This window comes from Phaseolus vulgaris, chromosome 3 (genome assembly GCF_051622355.1).
Source record: "Phaseolus vulgaris cultivar YP4 chromosome 3, ASM5162235v1, whole genome shotgun sequence".
In the NCBI taxonomy this organism is placed as follows: Eukaryota; Viridiplantae; Streptophyta; class Magnoliopsida; order Fabales; family Fabaceae; genus Phaseolus; species Phaseolus vulgaris.
Genome location: NC_143500.1, coordinates 48202058 through 48206451, shown reverse-complemented (window position 1 = coordinate 48206451; position 4394 = coordinate 48202058). Strand labels below are relative to the sequence as shown.

The 4394-nt window shown below is 33.6% G+C and overlaps 1 pseudogene; it reads right to left on the bottom strand.

Annotated features, from left to right (window-relative positions):
- Positions 1 to 677: 677 nt before the first annotated feature.
- On the bottom strand, positions 678 to 3846 carry LOC137805957 (putative pentatricopeptide repeat-containing protein At1g68930 pseudogene; annotated as a pseudogene).
- Positions 3847 to 4394: the final 548 nt, after the last annotated feature.

Genomic DNA, 4394 nt, shown 5'->3' with positions numbered 1-4394 from the left:
TATTGTCGACGTATGCCCAAGGAAAATAGATTAATTCAGTAATTTATCAGAATTATTTTTCATGTAAATAAAAAATTAAAATAGTAAATTTATTTGTATGACAAAAAGTATAAAAAGTTAACATTAAATTATATGAATGAATGAAGCACGCACCCTAGTTAATTAAGAGCGTCTTAGTCATTACATCTTACCTCATAATTTTGAGCTCCTCTCCCTAATTTGACGTAGGTACTTGTTTCAGTGATTCTCAGATATTTTCGTGAAACAGAGTATATTCTACGAGAAAGACACAATCAACTACATAAAATTAATTGAATTTATCTAAAGCTCTTTCATATTTTCTTTGCATGATTGATGATTTATGTTATCACTGGAGTTTTATCATAAGAATAAATACAATTATACTAAGTACTCTCAATAAAATTTTCAATTTGCACTAATTTATTAATTTAATACTAAAATTCATAAATATTGTTAAAAACTCAAAAAGCTGCAAGTAATATAGTTTCTGGTATGTATTTACATCACTTCATGTATAGGAAGTATACAAGTGTAAGATTCCACTAATCATTGGATTCTATCATTATTAAATTTAATTACATAATATCTTACAATAACGTACAACACGTAATATAGTTTTAAGTACCCTTTCAATACCTTTCATTATACAAAACAATTTACACACCATCTAATATTAATGTAAGAATGGAATTCTATGATAAAACTCTGGCATGATTATTACTTATCTTAACAAGGTAGACCATGCTGATAATTTGATCACCTTTGATAGTATTTGTTTCTGTATGCAGGATTTGACAATTACGCAGAAGGCTATAAATTTCATTGTTACTTTACTTGCGGTTCTTCTTTTTCTAGAGTTGCTTGAAGTGCACTTATTTTCTCTCTTTATCTGAGTGGGCTTAAGGGCACCTAGTTTGATTCATTGAATCTATCACCAAAAGTCTCCACTTGAATACATTCCATCCTTAAACAAACGGAATGGGCAGTATCTGATGGAAGATGGTCAATCTCAAGTCCAAGCTCAGGCCCAACAACTAGGTTTATGGTAAAGAGGATTCAAGAAGAGTGAGACTCTGCTACTAATGGCATAGAAACTTTCCTTTATATGTTCAAAGATTCCTCAGAGGACCATAAGAGTAGAGCCCAAGCCATGGGAGCTGAGCATCAACTAATTTCAGTTTATTTGTAATTTCAATAGAGTAGGGTACATTTAGCATAATAGGGGAGGTGTGCTTATCATTGTAGCTTGAGTAGAGCTTTTTATGGTAAGAAGTTGACCTAACTTCTAGAACTTTGCTCCTAGGGTGTGACATTGACTTTAGTCAATACCCTAACCACACCTCTTTTGTGTATTCTCCATCATACCTTTGCTCCTTGCTCTGTAAGGCACCATCTCTATAAATAGGGTGTTTTGGCTCATGTTTTTTTAAAATCAATTTATATGAGTAAATGCTGTCAAAATTATGCTAGCTTCTACTTTCTTGTCTAGACTCTCTATGTTAGACATTTTGATCATTACCTTCACCTTCTTTAAGGATATGGCCCAACCAATCACCCTCCATACTTATCATGCACCTCCAAGAAATCTATAGCTCTATATGAGCCTTCCTTGTTCCATCACTTGCTGCTGCCATTTTCACCTCATTCTCCAAGAAAAACCATTGGTCATGAATAACATTCCATCAGTATCTCCTACATGAATCTCCCTCTGGCTGCTCTTAGACATATACTTAGTTGCATTGTGGCAATCTCCACAAACCCTTAAATTTTTAACTACTCGCATGGGCAAACGACGAGGAATAAATATTAACCCAAAATTAATTGCAAGCTTTTCGCCATGGTGATTAAGCATCTTTATTTTCTCTGAATCCTCAACACCATGCAAAACAGAATTCATATCAGGCACATATCTCTGTTGTGCCATTTTATAAATCAGTTTTCAAGCTCAGAATGTATCTGATCTGAAAATGGGTTTCACAGATCATCAGTAGAAAAAAAAGTGTTCTTGGTTTTTATATTTGATCCAGCTACATCCTGACTCTTTTCTCAGACCCTTGTCTCTCATCCCTTTTCTCAATATGGCAACTTCTTCCCAATTTCCTTTATAGCACCATAGATGTTCAAAAGTAAGATGTAACTAGCGGTGTTATTGGTTCTAATTGTACAAGAGAGTCACCTGCCCACTTTGCCATTTCCATGTTTCTATAGAATCTACATGTACTTGATAAGGATGTCCAACCAATGGCATCAGGTCTGAAAGGTATCATCTTTATAAAAATTCCTTTCCTCCTCTAACCTCCCAGCTCCACTGAAGTGGTCAATCATGCACGTGTAATGTTCATTGACTCAAGTATCTGATTTCCTTCCTCTACTAGTCCTGCTCTACTGCAAGCTGAAAGAATCCCAATAAAAGTAACCTTGTCGGGTTTGAAACCATGGTCAACACGCTTTCAAACAACCTTATTGTTTCATTTCATTGCTTTACCAAACTTTGCATATTCAGAAACAAGTGCAGTTCATGAGACTTCATCCACAAATATAATTTCACTAAAAAGTCTATGAGAGTGTTCAATGTTTCCACATTTACCATATGTAACCAGAGCATTGGAAACAGTAATAAAAGAAATTAAGCCAGAAATCAAAGCTCTGCATGAAACTAAGCACCCTCTTCTTGGGTAGTAAGTTTTGCACATGAGCTTATTACACCCCTGAGGATGAAATCATCTGGCTCCATCCCAAATCTTTGCATATCTCAAAATATTTTAACAAGCTTCTTCACGATAACCATTCTGACCATAGTCCGCCAACATCGCAGTCCAAGATACATCATTCTTGCAAGTCATTGTCCAAGAAACTGATTCCGCTGATTTTATATTCTTACACTTACAATACATGTAAACAAGAGCGCTCCCAACAAATATATTATTCTGATTAATCCGTCCTAATTATATAAGCATGAACTTGCTTGCCTTCTTGAAAATCCGTAACACCACCACAAGCTGTTAACACGCCTCCAAAAGTGTTCTGATTCATCTCAAAATTTTGTAATCTCATCTTTGAATAAATCAATAGCTTTTATGTCAAAGCCATTCTGAGTAAATCCCGCAATCATTGCTGTCAAGGAAATATAATCCTTTCCCCGCATTTCATAAAACAAACTGCCTCCAATCCTCAATTCTACCGCATCGCATAAGCCCTGCACTGAGTGTATTAAACAACCATATTCTTCTCGGACATTTCATCAAAACCCTGTCTTGCACAAAATATTGCCCCGTTTTGGAGTACATATGCACCAAAGAACTCCCAACAAAAACATGAGACTGAAACCACATTTCACCACATGCCCATGAATCTGCGGACCCAAAAGAACATAATCCTCATTAGATGCAAGTATAAGCATAGTGGATAATCCAACCCAACCAAATTAAATGACCCATCATTCAAAATCATATTATAAGACTTCACCGATTGAATAAGGAAACCACGACCAGCGTAGCCGGAAATAAGGCAATTCCATGAGACCCTGTCTGGGGCTGGCATTGCATCAAACACGCGTTTCATCTCAGGAAGACGACCCAGTTTTGAATACGAGGAGAGAGAAGTGTGTTCCAAGACTAGAGATTCCGTTGAGGCATTTGATCACCGCGCGCATAAATGGCGCTTCCAAGTTTTGCAGAGGCAATTACTAAGTTGTTTAGCATAAAGGTTTATGCCTTTGATTATGTTGCAACCGATCTTCTTTGTGTGGCGGCAATGTTTGAGAACCTCGCAGTATTGGTTAGACAAAGACATGGAATTGAATTGTTTTAAGATACTCAAATACATTGAGTTAGCCTTGCTTTCTCTCAGTTCCGTTCGACATTAATTATAAAAGAAAAAGTATTTTATCCTTGAGAATAACATAATTATCAAAAAGTTTCAAAAAAGAAATTACTCCATCATGTTGCTCAGAGAGATTGATCAAAACTAAGACCATGTTTTAATTCATTTAAAAATATTTTTATTTGTGAAAAGATCTTATTTTTTTTATAAAAATGAATTATTGATTATTTTATTTATAATTATGTATAATTAAAGAATGTTACTAATTTATGAAATAATATAGACAACTATAATTATAATATTTTAAATATTTTTATAAATTTTATTATTTAAATTTAGGTTTAGGTTTAGATTTAAGATTTTCTAAAACTTTAATATTTTTATATTTTAAATTTTAAATGGGTTTAGTATAATATTTTTTATTTTTAACGTATATTTCCTGCGAGACCGTTAATTTTGAAAAATCAAGTGAAAAAAATTAAAGTTTTTATAATATATTTTTAAATTAAAATGAGATTAGAAATAAAAGATTGAAATTAATACATTTTTTT